The following is a 19,333-nucleotide window of genomic DNA, read 5'->3' on the forward strand; positions in this document are numbered from 1 at the left end:
GTATTTTTTTTGTTAAAAAGCATAAATGAGGTAGACTTACACCGGCTGAATATCCTGTCTCTGAATTATCTAAGAATTGTCACAAAGGTAGGGGTGTTAAGCTAGCTGTTAAAGAAAAAGAAAAAGTGTATGCAGTAGTTTCTCTTATGCTACGATTTATTTTTAAATACGAACTTTTGTGATGACAGGTGTTTTATTAGTTTTTGCCACATAAATTAAAATGTAAGTATACAACCCATTAAATTATTCTCATATCTGAATTACGTTATTTCCCTTAAACCATCTTTTTATAACATCGGCATACAAATTTGGAACGTTCAAAAATCAAACTATCTTGATGGACGATATAAGTGAAAATAAAATTATATTTAGGACATATGTTTTGTAGTAATTTCATTATTTAATTCTAATTTGGTAATAGTAAATACAAAAAATATATAAATATTAAGCTGTCTTGGCCAATTAGTTGTGTGTCTTATTGCAAAGTTTTAAATTCAATAAATAAAATCAATTAACGGTACGATATCTTCATCGCTTACAACCGACATGATTTTGCAATAAGGGGTTTGTTTTTATTACTAGTCGAAGCTTAAGGTATCACTGTGACCATGAGTAGAGAGCAGCAAAAGTAACTTCGTTCCTTTCCAGTTGATCCTGTTGAATGCGTGTATGGACTATGTGTAATGAATAAATACATTCTATCCTTTTTTTTTATTTACATAATTTTTATGTCGCTTGTAATGTGTATATTAACAACCATTTCCGTTTACATTTGGCGATTCATTATTTATATCAAACAAATAAAAGAAAAAAATACCATGCTTTAGTATATGCGTCAAGACGTCAATTAAAAAGCATCTCAAAAACAAAAATAACAGAAAGTTTTTGGATTGAAATTTACATTTTCATATACAGTTTTCAAAAAAAAGACAGATGTATATAGAATATCAAACTCTAAATCGCCCGAGTCTGTAAATGTAATGCATGAATTTAACGAAAACCTTTAGAGATCTGTCCGTAACACTCAATTATCCAAACCTACAAAAAAAGATAAAGATACGATATAGGTCAGTACATATACATGTGGTGGGTTGAACTAGTGTGTTGATATTTAGAACCTCCTCATTTAAAGATATATGGATCATTCGATTAACAAAACGTACATAACAAGGCGTAAACTAAAAACCAATAAAGAAAAAAAAACTAAATCTAAGATAACGGTATGAAATATATAACATTACCACAACATAGATAACAAATAATTATACCATATTAAAAAAAAATCCGCAGAACAGGAAGAAATGATCTTGTGCAAAGCCAAAATCATACTATACAGCCAAAACAAAGGAAAATTTTTGGATTCGCTTCAAACGTTAACTTAGCAATTTGATATTATATTTAAAAAAAATCAAGACAGAGTGATTAAATAACAACGAATTAATTATAACCTCTATCATTAAATATATTAAGCCAAGGAGACAGATTTTAAGGGCAACTCCTACATTTGTCAGCTTTAAAAACTATTCTGCGAAGACAAACGTTTTTCAAAATGGCAAAAAATAGACAAGTTGGTTTAGATTTACAGACACAATTTATTAGAACCAGAGAAAACTGTCAAATCAAATTTAACAATTTTGCGAACAGTGGACGAGGAGGCAGATAATGTTTTTCACAAAAAAATACTATCGTTCTAAAATATTAGCACGAGAGAATAAAAAAAATAGAGAATGATTTGCTGTGGTTTCAGAACAAAATTGATCAGACATAAGAGCTATGCTAAAAATTTAGAAATTCTGTATTCGAGCTATGACGATATTGATCTACATATATATAACATGACGCTTTTAAACTCTCTTTAATTTAAGGGGGTTTATAACACCCAAGGGAGTTAACTCTTTAAGAATCAGCACACACTATAGTAAAGAGAAATCAAGTTTCTCAATGATCAAAATTAGTGTTTGTCAAACTGCTATATATCCAATGAAATTATTCTTGTAAATTGAGTGGTTCGAATTTCTTGAATTTTTTGTATTTTTGGTAACAGGTCGAAGTTAATATTTTGTCCAAATTTTATAAAAATTGAACGAGCCAAATCTTTTTTAGTCATAGTGTTTTAAAAAGTAGCACGTTTAGCTTTCAATGTATAAATCATCAAGCAGATTACATGTATGTGTAAAATATGTTCAACTCCCCATTATCATGAATTGTAATAAGATTGTTTAATCAATATGTAGTACGCTTGTCCTTTATATTCAAGCTTTTCGTTTGGTTTTCTATGCAATGTTTTAGCATTGTCACGAACAGCACGTGCAATTGTAGTCGTTGTATTTAAAACGGAAATGAAATTTGATATTGGAGTGCCCCACTATTGTTGTCAGCCAATCAAATTACGGATTCTAATGAAACATCCATGCAATGTAATTATGATACCATATATTTATCAAATTGTCAATTGCATTTTTTATATAATTCCACATTCGTTGTACATGTTGTAAACTTCTCTCAATGACAATAGTTTGAATTGACAATGGACAAAAACCAAACTGTTACACTCAGTGACATAAAACTAAAGTTCAATTCACTGTTTGTTCAATCCAAAGGCTTGGGCATTGATATTTGCTGCTTCTCTGCAAAGCACGAAGCATTTAGAACTTAGAATTATTGTCCGGATAGGTTGTAATGACTTGTACTTGCAAATTAGTGCTTTAAAAGTCAGTCTCAACATGTCAGCATAATTTATAACAGGATTCATGTTCACATAACATTTACGTGTTTGCTGACTGATATGCCCGTCATCTTCATTTTTATCACCTATGTTTTTTTAGCATCATAATTATCAAATATGTCTTTTTCAATAATGAATTTGTCTTTTTTTGTTAATGTTGAATAGAAAAGCCGAACCCGGACAGGAAATTAGACTAAGCATGAGTGCGATGCATTCCTTAATTTTAAATTATTTACAAAATTGTATAGCAGCAAATTTTAATAAAACAATATCCGTATGTTAATGCTAGTACCGCATTCAACCAGCAGAGGTATCGTCCCACTGGTAGTTATAACAATTTATCTGACATAGATAAAATGATATATATCCTCAACTATAGATCATATATTTGGCTATCTAAGATTGATTCCTTTTAAAAAGTCAATATAACTGAGGACAGGAGTTTTTTGAAACATTTACATATTGTATATTTATGTTGTTTGTCTATATCATATATATCAAGTTTCGTGTGAACGACAGGTAAATGCCTTCATCGCCACATTCTTCTAAGGTCCAAATAAAACAGTAATTAAGTTAATTACATTCAAACTTTAATAATAATTTGATATGAGGCTTAACCTTAAGGCCTATAATATTGCTATCCTATTTAATTTCAGTGACTAAAAAAAATGGGATAAATGTGCTTTAAATATTCAAAATTAATTGATGGTCAAGCTAAATTTGATTTTAAACTCCAAGGAAAATTCAATACGGAAAGTCTCCTATCAAATAGCAAAATCAATTGCTAAAAACATTAAACGAAAGGAAAACAACATTTAATATTAAAAGCTGTAACATTATTATTCATTCCATATCTCCATGGTTTCAAGTTGATGTTTGATATGATTTTTTTATATAGATATATAAAGATATATTATTGCATAATTTAAGCATAATACAACAATGCGTTAAAGTAGATGTGGTTACAAAATGTTTAATTATTCAACAGGCTACAGTTTGTCTAACCAAAGTCCTAAACAACATTAGCCGTATTAAGTACAAATTTTCAGAATGTTTTGATTTTCAATGCTAAACATCGTATTTGATTTGACCTTCAAACTGCTTTGAATCCAGCGCCACTAAAGAGTCTAAATATAGACGAAACGCGCGTCTTACGTACGAAATCATAACCTTGTATCTTTTAAAATTTGTTATCACATCTTTAATTAACTAATAGATTATCAACGAATTGATATAAAACGGAATGAATAAAGAAAGAAACGGATAAAAAATGCATGTATGTTTCCCAATTTATCTAAATATCTGTAAATTTAACACAAATTTCTAACTATTCAACTAAATATTGTTCAAACCATTAGCATACTTATTTATATGTCATAACATTCTCAGTAAAAATATAATTTGATCCAGATACGTAAGAACCCCTCTTCTGTTCTGGCACTGGCAGTAAAAAGAACATTAGAGGTAATTGGAAAAATTCCCAGTGTAGTAATTTCCTGGGGTATACATGTATGCAATTTCTGCAAAGATGATATACTGTTGTCCATTTACAAATACTCCACATCATCTTATATGAATATATATGAATATATAAAAAGGATACATGTTTCAGAAATCACCAAATATACCGTCCAGGACAACAGGCCACATTCATCATGTTTGTGTTACTTGTTTAGCACAATGTAGCATTGCTCTGAAGCACTTACTTGGCATGCTTTGAAATTCGTGATTTAAATGTGTATAATTATAAAAGAATATATTTTTTCATACGTATGACTTTTGAAGAAAGAATTATCATGAAACTGAATAACTAATAATTGTAATTCACTGATTTTTTGATAATTTGTAGCGGGAGAAATTAGTCTTGAGGTAGACGATACTTTTGTACCTAAAGTTAAGCGGAGTATGCCACCGCCATTTATGTACATTTCGTCAACACAAAAGGTTGAAATGAAATAGTTGATAAGGCTTCATATACACTGCGATCCATCAATGAAGATTCATTTGTTCAATCAAGCGTCGCCAATGACTTGTAAATAACGATTTGAAACAATCACGCATGATATCTGGATAAATATGGACTCTGATTACTGTATTCCGTGAATGTACTGTTATTTATCGTAAAAACATATGCTAAATGTTCTGTTTATTTATTGTAAAAAAAATATGCTAAATGTTCTGTTTATTTATTGTAAAAAAAATATGCTAAATGTTCTATTTATTTATTATAAAAAATTTTTGTTAAAGTTCTGTTTAATTATTGTAAACAATTATGCTGATAACATTTGTAATGCACCAGATGCGCGTTTCGACAAGAAATGTCTGTTCAGTGATGATCGAGGCCAAAGTATTCAAATTTCCAAAATCTAATATAAACGATGAAGAGCGGATCAAATCAAAAATGACCTAAAGTATAGCCAAATCCGGACAAGCAATCAGAGCTTAAGATGATAGAGATATATTCCTTAATTTAAAATATCGATTTGAAACAATCACGCATGATATCTGGATAAATATAGACTCTGATTACTGTATTCCGTGAATCTACTGTTGTTTATCGTAAAACATATGCTAAATGCTATGTTAATTTACTGTTAAAAACTATGCTAAATGTTCTGTTTATTTACTGTTAAAAACTATGCTAAATGCTCTGTTAATTTACTGTTAAAAACTATGCTAAACGTTCTGTTTATTTATTGTTAAAAAAAACTATGCTAAATGTTCTGTTAATTTACTGTTAAAAACTATGCTAAATGTTCTGTTTATTTACTGTTAAAAACTATGCTTAATGTTCTGTTTATTTATTGTTAAAAACTATGCTAAATGTTCTGTTAATTTACTGTTAAAACTATGCTAAATGATATGTTTATTTATTGTTAAAACTCTGCTAAATGTTCTGTTTTTTATTGTTAAAAACTATGCTAAATGTTCTGTTTATTTATTGTTAAAACTCTGCTAAATGTTCTGTTTTTATTGTTAAAAACTATGCTAAATGTTCTGTTAATTTACTGTTAAAAACTATGCTAAATGTTCTGTTTATATACTGTTAAAAACTATGCTAAATGTTCTCTTTTTTTATTGTTAAAAACTCTGCTAAATGTTCTGTTAATTTACTGTTAAAACTATGCTAAATGTTCTGTTTATTTATTGTTAAAACTCTGCTAAATGTTCTGTTTTTTTATTGTAAAAAACTATGCTAAATGTTCTGTTTATTTATTGTTAAAACTATGCTAAATGTTCTGTTTATTTACTGTTAAAAACTATGCTTAATGTTCTGTTTATTTATTGTTAAAAACTCTGCTAAATGTTCTGTTAATTTACTGTTAAAACTATGCTAAATGTTCTGTTTATTTATTGTTAAAACTCTGCTAAATGTTCTGTTTTTTTACTGTTAAAAACTATGCTAAATGTTCTGTTTATTTACTGTTAAAAACTATGCTTAATGTTCTGTTAATTTACTGTTAAAAATTTCGATAATTTTACCTCAAAATAAATTTCGCCTCGCTCCGCGCTGCGAAAATTTTATTTAGCGCCCCCCTAACCTAAAATCCTGGATCCATCCCTGATCAGATGAATCTTTTGTACGTGATTGTTACGCTCGTCTGGTGTATCAAATTATTAGACTAGCATCTATGATAAGTGTGTTCAGTACAGTGGTGGGTGAAGGTATGAATATGACCGAATCCTCTATATTAACCGCACAATAAGTTCAAAACACGTCCTCAGAAGTATATATCTTTTCAAATATAAAAATAAGAAGATGTGGTATAATTGCTAACGCGACAACTCTCCACAAGAGACCAAATGACACAGAAATTAACAACTATAGGTCACCGTAAAGCCTTCAACAATGTGCAAAACCCATACCGCAAAGTCAGCTTTAAAAGCATGGCACATTAAGGAGTCATAAGGTGAACTCTTTTCGTGTTTATTTTTATTTTTATTTTTTTTTTTATTTAGGACAATTAGTTCTATTGCTATAGGAAATTACAGTGTGTCACAACAGTGCGGATTGTACACAGTATCTTTTTTTTCGAATTTCCGGTTTCCAAAGCTCTTCATCATCGTTAATGAATTGACCTTCCAACTAATTTGATTCGAGCGTAACTGATGGGTCTTGCGTAGACGAAACGCCCTTCTGGTGAACAAACATTATTATCAGATACCTTTGTTTACTGGAAGTTTTTTTCGACCTATGTGACCTATGTGGTGACACAAAAGCTTACATTATAGGTAAGTTAATCTAAATAAAGATTTGAATCACATAAAATTAAATGGAAATCATCCGCAGATAAAAAAAAATCACTAATTCATACGACCTTAAATGTGTCACATCAGTTAACTAGTCTATATATGAAGATCTGGCTGGTGGGGCCTTGATTTTTTTATTCTTTATTTTTTTAGACCATTTTTCATTATTGTCAATATTTTTTGTCAATTATTATCTAATCTTTATATTTAAGCACCCCATTATTCTCTATTCTTTATTATTTAACCTTATTTTTCTCTATTCTTTCTTTTTGGGTTGATTTTACTGCACATTTGACCAATTATTCTCTTGTTCTGTAAACCCAATTTAGACCCTCATATCTTCATCGTACGCCAGTGACACAGAACCTTACATTTTGTAACCTTTTCTAAATATAGATTTGATCGATTCACATTAAATTTAATCAACAGATAATAAAATCGCTAATGTATATCACCTTAAATGTGTGTCACATCAGTTGATTATATATATTTGGATGTAAAGCTATACTATGGTCCTTCTAAAGTAAAAACAATCTTTAAGCTATTTTGTTTATAAAAATATTCTAAATTTAATTATATATGAGGGTCTGGATGGAGGTCCTTCATTTCTTTACTCTTTAATTTTTTAGGCCATTTTTCTCTATTCTTTATACTTTTTGTCCATAATGCTCTAATCTTTATATTTCAGCACCTCATTATTCTCTATTCTTTATATTTTAACATCTCATTATTCTCTATTCTTTATATTTTGGTCCATTATTCTCTATTCTTTAAATTGTGTGTCCATTTTTCTCTACTCTTTATATTTTTGTCCATTTTTCTCTATTCTTTATGTTTTGGTCCATTTTTCTCTATTCTTTATGTTTTGGTCCATTTTTCTCTATTCTTTATATTTTGGTCCATTTTTCTCTATTATTTATATTGTTTTGCAAATTATTCTGTATTCTGTAATCCCTATTCCCACCCTCATATATTGCTTGGTTATCTAAGCCTAACAATTTTAATTTAAGTTTCCGTCGTTCTATTTTCTTTTCTTTATCTTACCCTTTAGATTTATAAAAGTTTTTCATCCGTAAACACATAAAACTGTAACTCAAGACTAATAATTGAATCTTGTTACATGTACTATATGTTCATTCATAATGAATGCAAAGGTTAGGAAACCACGTTCGTAAGTTACTTAAACAATTTATGTCATGATATTGACTAATCATAAGTAGTTCTATTAAATGTACCATTATAATTTGAGCTGCGTCGGAAAGAAATCGACCTTATGCAAATAAATATTAATACATCTGTTAACATCGTTAACCTGTTTCGGGTTGAAAAAAATCTCTATGCAAAGTCTGTAACTGTTTCAAAATTGAGTTGAAATTAGAACCCTACAGAATAGACCTAGGTTCGTCTTTATTTCTTATTTGAATGTTCAAAAATCAATCAAAGTCTTATACATGTACATGTATGCGTAAAATTGCATAATGTGGTTATCTGTCAGACGCAGCTCATTATAAATTATATTTTCGGTATCTTAGGGAACTACCATTTGATTTTTTTTTTGGGGGGGGGGGGGGGGGGGGCTAGGATGAAATTTGAAAAAAGGCAGGACACGGAGTTTTGACTGCTGCAGATACAATAGGGTTTGTGTTAGCGTATGGTATCGTGTAAAACTGATCTGGTTTTTTTTTCCCGATTGGTTATAGATTTGTAGGACTCGGAGGTGCGATGGGGACGATGAGGTGCGATGGTCACGCTGGAGTGCGATGATTTTCGTATGAGAAGTAGATTTTTTATTACTTAATATGATTCATTATTGTTTACTGAAATGTCACAAATACAAATGAGCTGAAAGCAATCGCTAACACAAACCCTATTGTATCTGCAGCAGTAATAGCTGGTAATAAGGTTTTAAAATGGTAACGTCTTTTTTATAGTTTTGATTCCTATAAACATTTAATTATCTACTGTGTAAAAAAAAATCAATGTAAAATATAGCGGCAATTTACCGATTGCTTAGTTAAAATTCAATATGTCCAGTTTTTAAAAGATTGAATTGGCGTAAAAAAAACTGTCAATTCAACGACAATAAATTAAGTAAGGTAATTTGAATATTGTTTAAAATATTTGCATATCATGTTCAAGTTATCGTGTTAAAAGCATACCCATAACATATTGAATGGCTGAATTGCTCTTGTATGAAATAAATTGAATTATGAAACCCTTTAAATCAAAAAAAAAAGATTTGTTGCATCAGTCCTTATATAATCAAAACAGACGATTGAATTGCGTAAGACATTTTTAATCAAACAGTTATGCGTTGCTCTGTAAAGAATTAGCAAATACATTATCTCTGGAGAAAGAGGTATGTTTAAGTCCCGGCGTAACCATGAATAAAATGAGATGTGATGTATACGTAAATGAGACAGCAACCCAAGTTGTTTTACTGATATGATCAAAATGGCAATGCGATGAAACTAAGTTAAGGTGGAACCTAACACTACAGGGAGATAACTCTGTAAAAATCAGCTAAACGTTTTAATTACGTTGTATTGTTAAGAAAATATTAAGCTTCTCAATGATCAAAATTAGTGTTTGTCAAACTGCTATATAACCAATGAAATTTTTCTGATAAAGTGGTTGGTTCAAATTTTTTGAAATTTTTATATTTTTTTCAAAGGGTCAAAGTAAACATTTTGTCAAAATTATATGAAAATTAAACGAGCCAAATTAGTATTAGTCAAGGTGTTGGGTACCACCTTAAACAGAATATGAATGTTCAAGAGTGTTAATGATATCCATTACCAAATTTCATTATTTATTCACAACTACATTCGTAAGCCTTGTATAATGCTATTGAAGACTTTTCAGATATAACATTGTGAACTTTATCACTGATTGTAGACTGTTAGTCCCCGATGGTATAATCAAAACTCAGTAGTCAGTGCTTCGGTACTGACCGTACTGACATGATTTTTATCAAACTTTTCTTAAATTTTCCCTTGATAAAAATCAGAAATTATTAAAAAATAAATAGAAAATGTGTCCATGGGACCCAGATGGTACTCCCGCTTGTATATAACGTTATAAAGGAACATAACTCAAGAACGGTAAAAGTGACACCATCCAAATTAGAACTTGATCTGTGTTTTGTGGTGATGAGCATTGTATATAAGTTTAATAACATTTGGTTGAGGCAAACTTAAGTTAGAGAACGGAATAAAAAAAATCAACATTTTTTCCATTTGTAGAGGGGCTTTTCTCTTGTACGGTAAAAATGACGCCACCCAAATTCAATCTTAATCTGTGTTTTGTGGTAATAAACATTGTGTATAAGTTTAATAACATTTGGTTGAGGCAAACTAAAGTTAGAGAACGAAAAGTAATTTTGGAACGTTCATACGGACGTACAGACGGACAAGGGAAACACTTAATTCCCCCTCCGCTGCGGCGGGTGCATAAAAATAGGGTTACAATTTATGCATAAAAGTCAAAATAGGTCAAATGTCAATTTAATTCGCAGTTTTGAACCATACTTTATTATTAAGAATTTCACTGTTGAAAAATACTACGTGAACTAAAGGCTTTAAAAAGTCCGTGTCGCTCACCTGGATCTATGTGCATCTTCACACAATGGCTACTCTCCAACATTATAGGCTTTAATGTTTGCCCAAAACACATAAAGGATGAAAATCATCATTTGAGGGCAATAACTCATATATAAGGAGTAGGCTGATGATTTTGGCCATAAGACATATTTTGTAAATCTTGTCCTACGGATTATATTTACTATTTCAAATTACTATCTACGTGTATCTATTATAGTTTTCAAGAAGGCAAAATTAAAAAGTAAAATCATCAATTCAGGGCTATAAATAGAATAAAGAGTCGAATTTCAATTGGATAAAATTCTTTCACGATGCCTTACAGGCGTTATTGCGGTTAAAATTGGTACAAATCGTCAGTTTAGCCACAACAACTCCTACAAGGATTCGTCAGAAAAATCTGCCTAAATGAACAGTATGTAGATATTTACATTCTGAACAGTTTCGCAACTGTCAAATTTCTTTTTCTATAAATGTTTTCAAGATACAATTTAATTGACAATACTTGCATTTTACCCGTACGTTCTATTTCTAACCATGTCGGTTGGCGGTTGGGATCCTCGGGTAATTTTTTAAGCTAAAATACCAATGATTAATGTGGCCAAGTTTGGTTCTGATTGACCCATCAGTTTAGAGAAGAAGATTTTGGTAAAAGTTAACAGACGACGGACGAAGATGACGTACGACCGACGACGGACGCCAAATGATGGCAATATAGCTAACACTAGCTCTTTGTTCTTATTGATCTATTTATAAAGTTTGTTTCCCCTATGCAAAATGTTTAAAGTAAATTCAAAAGATTAATTATAGCTAATTGTTTTTGAACGAGTGCAAAGAAGCCGATAAATCTGTTCTATTATGTTGAATAATTTTAGTATACCTGGGACATTTACTAGTAGACATTTGCGGAAACTGTTATACACCTACGATTAGGATTACAATTACACTTACAGGTAGCATTTAAATTTTGGGTCGTTTCAAAATGTAAATATAAACCGTCGGTTCAAAACAAACATTAACTCCTATGATGTTTTTCTATAGTTGAACAACGGGATTTCAACGAAATATCGATAAAAAATGGCTTCTTAGCAGCCTGAGGTGAAATCTCGGGCCAATTTAAAGATAACCCGGACCACTTTTAAAGACAGCTCGGACCAGTTTGAAATACAACTCAGACCAGTTTAAAACACTTGTCAGACCAGTGGCTCTTCGTGGTTTTTACGTTTAATATGATTTTTGTTTGTTTTTGTCTAGATTTTTTTCTTCTCAGTTTCCCCTATCTGACCATCTTAGCTTGCTGTGACAACTTGTCAGTTTGATGCATTCCAATAAGTTCTGTTACTATAAATTGTTTTATGACGGTCTCACGAGATCAATTAGAAATGTAAAACAACAAATATCTTACAATGCAATGAAAATATAAAGCAGATATATATTCGTCTTTACATATACGGGCCCGTGTTGTAATATGTGATCCTAGAAATCTTTCAAGATGGTTGAAATGCCATTTACAGTCAGTCGCCAAATGGTAATTTTCGATTATCGTTAGCGTCAACTTGATTCAGTTTATATTGTGGTTTGTCACATTATCCTCATTTGTCAGAGTTCACAAGAATTTCGTTTAAATATTCTTAAAGCATTCGGGTTGTCTTTTAAAGTACACGGATGTCTATGAACCCAATTTTAGATTTTTGCAAGTCAAACAATTTTTTTAAACGATGATTTTTTTTTTATATTTCTTTAGAAATAAAGTAGTTATATGTTATAAAATAAAATTGTATTACATAATTCTTAACTTACATGCTCTTTGCTTGTATAGATATTTGAATGCACACGAATATCAATTGGATCCGAATCTTAATCAAACACATGACACATCATTTATAACGAGATATTTTCATATTTCATTAGGAATAAATTATAAGCTGATATTAAAAAAAATCGCCAACGTGATATTTACTACATGTATCGTTAACGTTAAAAACAGTAGAAAAAATACCGTTTATATTATTTGGCGAGATTTAAACGTTATTTAAAAAAAATCACACACTATTTAAGTTGTTTAGGGAGCAGTGGCGGATACAAAAGTGTAATCGTATAAAAGACGAACGACTCCCAATTACAATATACCACCCACTTTTGTAAATCGAGTGGAACTATTAATATAGGGAAAATGAATAAATCAAAAGTGTATTTCGTGCATTTATTTTATTTCCCCCGTTATGAAGAACCCAGATTAACCATCATGGTAGCTTTACCTGCCCTGATGCAGACTCCACCAGATGTTATGGTTCCGTGACATTTCATTCGTCGTCTGATTCTAACCCTGGAAGTCCTATTTGACCACCGACGGCCAATCTGTTACAATCAGGGAAATATTATAGGTAATGATGTACACTTTTGGAATGGGAGAGATGTGTTCACTTGTTTTGCAAGCAAATGATATTCCTTTTACAGGTGAATCTCCTGAAACGTTACTTCAAATTGTAGCCGATGTTAATGATCTCTTCAGACAGAGAACCGGTCGGGATCATAAGCTTTGCCCGGGCAAAAGAATTCTTCTTTTATGTTATGTTTACAATCGAACCCGTATTCTGAAATAGTTGACGTTAGTGTTTCGACTACCAAAGAAGAAACAAACACATGTTTACCTTTTTCAAGAAACATATAACCGTCTTATTTATTGGCTTTCTTTGGATGATTGGCAGAACTTGTAAGGTTAGTGGCTAAAACTTCAGTTTGCAGTAGGGCTATCGACTGCAAGTTTGTGGCCGATAACGGAACCACAGGAATAGTATTTCTCAGGACACAGACATTGTCACTGCATTCACACTCAAGTTGTAATATTGAACGAAGATAGGATATGGTATATAAAGTGCGGATTCCTTTGGCATCAGCAATATATGTTGATGAGAAATATAGGACAAGAATTACCTTTCCTGACTGAGCTGTTTTTCTAGGCGACAAAATATATCCAACAGATATCCAGTATTGACACCTTACATAAGACAAACCTAGAATATGCAGAAGAAGTGTAGAAAATTAAATAGACATATTACACACTATAGAGTAGAGGTTGACCACGCCATCGGAGAATTAAAAAAAAAACACAAAGTTATGGAGACTTTGTGCCGATTCACATCTGTTGTGACCATAAGTTTCTGCATTTGTGTGTCGTCGAAAAGACTTATTTACATGATAAAACAAAATGTCATTTCATTTTACTATGTATCTCAATTGGGTTTATTTTTTATTATTTTGAGAGGACCCCTTGTTTTTCGTCAACCGTAATCGTAAGTCTAAATGTAATCCTAGGTATAGACCTAGTTTCCGCAAATGTCTAATAATAGTATTAATATGTTAATCCTATAGTATTTTATCTATTTTTAGATGCTCCTACTTTATCTTAACCTTGCATGCAATTAAAAATTTTAGTCAATCAGATATATATATATATTGGGATGCAAATATACACAGTCACGTATATTTGAGTATTGATTGAGTTTTTTTTTTATATTATGATGTTCAGGATTTTGGATTAAATCAATAGACCAAAACTTACCTGTATTACTGAGCTATTTTATACATATAATCAGTATTGTTAAAATTATTGACACGGAAGAAGGCTATTTGTTAAGCCGAAATATTTGTCAACACGATTTAATAACAACATCTTCGTATAATACCATCTTATATTAGTATCGTTGTGCAAATCTCTTGATTTAAAAGAATGATAGCTATTTTTTTTTATATACAAGAACCTCTGAGTGGTTACTTGTTTTTTGAACGAGTGCACTGAAGCCAATAAATCGGTTCGATAATATTGAATAATTTGAGTATACCTGGGACTTTTACACTAATGATTGTATTAATTTGTTAGTCTTAGAGTATACAAATACTTCAATAATCATAATTATGTAATCAAACTTTACCTATTTTTAGATGTTCCTATTTAATCCTAAGGGAGCTACCATTTGATTTTTTTATGGGGGGCTAGGATGAAAAATTTTGTCCTGCCTTTTTTTTAGTTGTAATCCCTGTCCTGCCTTTTTATTTATCACTCTATTCGGTCCTTTTTTAATATTAGTGTCTCCTGACTTTTTTTTACATAAATTGTCATCCTGCATTTTGGTTTTTTTGCCAATTTGCTCATCCTGCACTTCTTTTACTCAAAAATCCTGTCCTGTCTTTTTTTTCAAATTTCATTCTAGCCCCCCCCCCCCCCCCCCCCCCCATAAAAATCAAATGGTAGCTCCCTAACCTTGCATACAATTTAGAAGTTTTGTCAATCAGATATATATATATATATGTAATTAGTGTGATTTATTGCCCTTGAATATTGCTATCAAGAACTTGAAATGCCTGTACCAAGTCAGGACTATGACAGTTTTTTATCCATTCGTTTGGTGTTTTTTATCTTTGATTATGCCATTTGATAAAGGACTTTCCGTTTTAACTTTTCCTTGGAGTTCTGTAATTTTTTATTTTACTTTTTGCATGTCATTAAGATAATCTAATACGAGGGTTCATACAGTGGACAGGCAAATGAAAATAATTATGACAGACGGGTTAAATTGTCCAGTTTATTATAGATACCCTCCGCATTTACCTCGGTCACAAGACTTTCAAAAACATTCAATACAAATTCGTACAAGAAAAGGCATTTACTCCGTAATTCTGAAATAAAAGATAACACAATTACAAAAAAATAATTAATTTAAAAATAAACAATAAACAGTAGATAAAAGAAATCAAAGACGGCACATAAATTGACACGCTAGCCCACTTTTTTTATATTTGTCACCCTCTCGTGCAGACCAATCAAAATTGCTAATTTAAAATACAAAATAAACTGAATTTACATCAGTACTTTTGAAGACAATGCTCGAGTTCTACGTTTCGACATCAGGCCTTTTCCATAGACTGTCGACATCTTTCACTTTTGTTAATTTGCTTATGATTGTGTATGAAGTCATAGATTACTACCTTTAATAAAACATTTTAAAGAAAAAAAATGACAAAGATATTTAAATTCAGATATTATTGATTAAAACACACATTGCCGAAAAGGTGATATGGAAATGTGTTACCCCTCGAAAAACATTATCAACCTTGGCTTCGCCCTATTTGTTCTACCGCCCTCTCAGCTATGTCTTTATCAAAATATATCGTTGTCTTTTTGTTTATACTTAATGTATCTTAAAGCTATTGTTATAAATAAAGAACGAGATTTTGTCTGTGCAGTGTGCCTGTCCGTTATATTTAGCTAGGTCATGAGAACTAGTACTATGCTTATAATTATTCTCTCTCTCTCTCGAATCCTTCTGACATTTTAAAGAAAATTGTGTTTGCTTGTGTTTTAGGACTATGGATAGGAAACGTGGAATGAACCTATATTTTCTAATCTGTGTTTTTATCCTGCTCATCACAGTTACGAGTGCGTTAGACCGTAAGTAATCCAGATTCGTTTTGTTGTGTCAATTTTGTAATATTAGATATCAGATTGTTGGTAAATAATGTAAAATTAGTATTTTAATGCTGATGAACAAATTAAGTTTGAAAAATAAGAAATACTCCCTGTCTAAATAGTGATTAATTTATTTAGAAAATTGGAATATATATTTCAAAATATGAATTAGGGGGGAAACGATTTCGGATGTTGGATATAGGAGGTAAAAAAATAGGGATATGGGATTATTGGGTAAATAATTGAGGATGTGGATATAGGGGGTAAACAAGAGGGATCTGTAAAAAAGACGGAAAAAAGTAGTGAGTAGGAAAAATTACAAAGAGGGGGATCTGGGAAAGGAACAGCTCCGTGTCACCACCCCTCCCCCCTCATAAATAAGTGAGTATCACGCTGTTTTAGTATTTAATTTATTTGATTATAAGTACTTTCAATTTAAATGATAGTTTAATTGAAATAAAGGTCCGTTCGTCTGATTTTTTAAACATATTATCAAGATCTATCTATATAATGTCAAATTAAATGCGGAGAACTATGTTTGTGTTCCGCTTCTCCAACTACAAGATTAAATTGACCAGACATTAATATGATTCTGTGACTTGCATACGCAGCTGGCTCTAACATGGTAAAATCCTACATGCGACCTTACGGGAGGATGGGGGTGGTTGAAGGGCGACCTTGCGACCTGACGTCTCTTTTAAAAGTACCTGTGACCTTTGAAAATGTTCAAACCGAGATGACTGAATAATTTGAGAAAACAACAAAAAAAGGCAACATTCCATAAAAGAAACAACAACGATCATAAATTTTCTGAAATGAAAAAAAAACATATGGTCTTAGACTAGCAAAATTGCGTTCATGAAGAGCGGAATAAATTACAAATATTTCACTTACTTCTTATTTCTTTACCGCCTCGGGGGTCTCGTGGTAGCATGTTCGCCTTGAGTGCAGGAAGTCGTGGGTTCGAACACCGGCCGATTCAAACCAAAGACGTTAAAATTGTTATTTGCTGCTTCTCCGCTAAACACACGGCATTAAGGAGTAAGAGCAAAGAATGGTCGGCTCGGAGTCAGAATAATGTGTCCGGGTAAGGAGAAATGTCTTCCTGCGGACTGTTACTTTGTGAACTAGCACGTAGCACAATCCGGCTCAGCGTGTCGGCTTAGTACAAAGCAGGTTAATATTCATATTACATTAACATGTTCTCGTCCTGAATATGAATGTTTGCCGCTGGACGTTAAGCACCCATCATCATCATCATCATCATCATCATCATCATCATCATCATCATCATCATCATCATCATCATCATCATCATCATCATCATCATCATCATCATCATCATCATATCTCTTATTTCAACATTAGGAATTATTATTACATGTTATTTTTCAATAGGCAATGCGAATTTTGAAAACAAAAATGATAATCTAGTAATTCATCTATGCGCGATTTCACATGAGTCCCGGCCCTACATGTAGAAGATATATTTAGTCGCCGTTATTTCGCCGTTTTCGCTGAGGTGGTTTAAAGCAAATAACAGCCTTTTGTCTTAACAATCTGTTGAATAATATAAGATAAGGAGATATGATAAGATTAACATTCAGGCAACTATTCATCAGAGACCAAATGACCATATATGTTAGAAACTAAAGGTTATGGATGATACAAGATGATCCGGAAGGGTAAGCAGATTCTGCTCCAAATGAGACAGTTGAATGACATGTTTAAATAAGAACATTTATTTATTATAAATTATCTTTCAGAGGAATGTACGAATTCAACACTGATTGAACCACTTGCTACCACCTGTGTCACAACAAATTTTGTAGCTTTTTCTGCGGCTGCTGATGATGCAGCAAAATGCATGTAAGATTACTTATTGTGAGGACCAAGTCCTCAATAACAGTAAGAAAAAACAATGAAAAGAAATATCAATATACAAGTGAATCCTGAATCTTTTACTTTAAAAAAAAAGTGTTCTTGTTGGTTGCCATGTTGTAAAGCATACGATTGCTTCGCAAAATTTGTATATCTGGTTACCAAAAAAACTTCGTCCTCTTTCACATGTAACACATGTCTCATATTGAAGTTGCTATTCTACTTTCAGCTTTTTATAGTTTATGTCTACAATTGAATGACGACATTCTTCTCTTGGTAGTAGACATATAGAATGATAAGGATTATGATATTAATATTTAAGATATTAAAAAGAAGCACAATATAAAAATAAGAACATGTGGTATGAGTGCCAGTGAGACAACTGTCCACTAGAGACCAACAGAGGTAGATGTAAGCAATTTTGGGTCACTATACGGCCTTCAACAATGAGCAAACCCCATACCAAAAAGCAAGCTGTAAATGACACCGAAATGACAAAATGAAAAACAATTCAAATTAAAAAAAATATACAACGGCCTACTGTATGAACCAAACAATTAAGGAAAAATAAATATGATACACAGCGACCAACAGAGGTAGATGTAAGCAATTTTGGGTCACTATACGGCTTTCAACAATGAGCAAACCCCATACCATAAAGCAAGCTGTAAATGGCACCGAAATGACAAAATGAAAAACAAATTCAAATAAAAAAAAATATACAACGGCCTGTTGTATGAACCAAACAATTAAGGAAAAATAAATATGATACACAGCGACCAACAGAGATAAATGTAAGCAATTTTGGGTCACTATACGGCCTTCAACAATGAGCAAACCCCATACCATAAACAAGCTGTAAATGGCACAGAAATGACAAAATGAAAAAAAAATCAAATAAAAAAAATATACAACGGCCTGCTGTATGAACCAAACAATTGCCGAAAAAAAAATATGATACACAGCGACCAACGACAACAACTGAATTGCAGTAGCCCTTTTCACAAAAAAATCTTAAGTGTAAAATTTATCGTAAGTCTAAAATATTCCTTAACAACTCAACTAAATATTTTTTATCGTAAGATTAATTTTACACTTAAGATTTTTTGTGAAAAGGGCTTCAGGCTCCTATCTTTGGAAAGGCTAGTACAGAACGTGACGGATTTAACATTTCTGCGATCGCACAACCCTCCCTCTAATCTGGAACAGCGGTGAAGGGCTAGAATTTGAAACTGTCGTCAAAATATGACAACACATTGGACAAGGGCTTATGGTAGAGATGCTAGTGTCCAAAACATGACTACTGTGAAAACAATTTATACTCCCTTTAAAAATGAACAAAAATAGAATTAAGAACTGACTGTTTTAACCTAATTGCATGAATGAGTGTCTGGGTAGGGTTTACAAAAT

This window comes from Mytilus californianus, unplaced genomic scaffold (assembly GCF_021869535.1).
Source record: "Mytilus californianus isolate M0D057914Y unplaced genomic scaffold, xbMytCali1.0.p SCAF_12, whole genome shotgun sequence".
Lineage (NCBI taxonomy): Eukaryota > Metazoa > Mollusca > Bivalvia > Mytilida > Mytilidae > Mytilus > Mytilus californianus.